Genomic DNA, 624 nt, shown 5'->3' on the forward strand with positions numbered 1-624 from the left:
GGAAGGAAGTGTTACTAAAGTCTGTTGGTCAATCAATGCCTATTTTCACAATGTCGGTCTTCCTCCTCCCTATTGGTGTGTGTGACTCCATTGAGAAAATGATGAATAGGTTCTGGTGGAACAAGGGTAAAGGAGCTGCGAGAGGTTTGCATTGGCTAAGTTGGTCCAGGTTGGCAACTCCGAAATCTAGTGGCGGTATTGGTTTCAAAAAGATTCATGAGTTCAATATTGCTTTACTTGCGAAACAAGGCTGGCGATTACTGGTTAACCCTCAATCTCTTGTTAGCAGGATTCTAAAAGCTAAATACTTTCCAAATGTGAATTTTCTTGAAGCAACTCTAGGCAACAATCCTAGTTATATATGGCGGAGCATACTTTCTGGGCAGGAGGTGTTGCGTGAGGGGGTTGCTCGTCGTGTTGGTAATGGGAAGGACACGCCAGTATGGGGCTGCCCTTGGCTGTTGGATAATGTTGATCCTTATGTGACGACTGCCTGCATTAACGAGCTGCGTGATGCCCGTGTTCATAATCTTCTGGATAGTAATGGATGCTGGGACTATGAGCTACTTCATGATATTTTTGATGTTGAGGACATTCCCAGAATCGTGAATACTCCGGTGTCAC

This window comes from Ipomoea triloba, chromosome 16, assembly GCF_003576645.1.
Source record: "Ipomoea triloba cultivar NCNSP0323 chromosome 16, ASM357664v1".
Classification (NCBI taxonomy): Eukaryota; Viridiplantae; Streptophyta; class Magnoliopsida; order Solanales; family Convolvulaceae; genus Ipomoea; species Ipomoea triloba.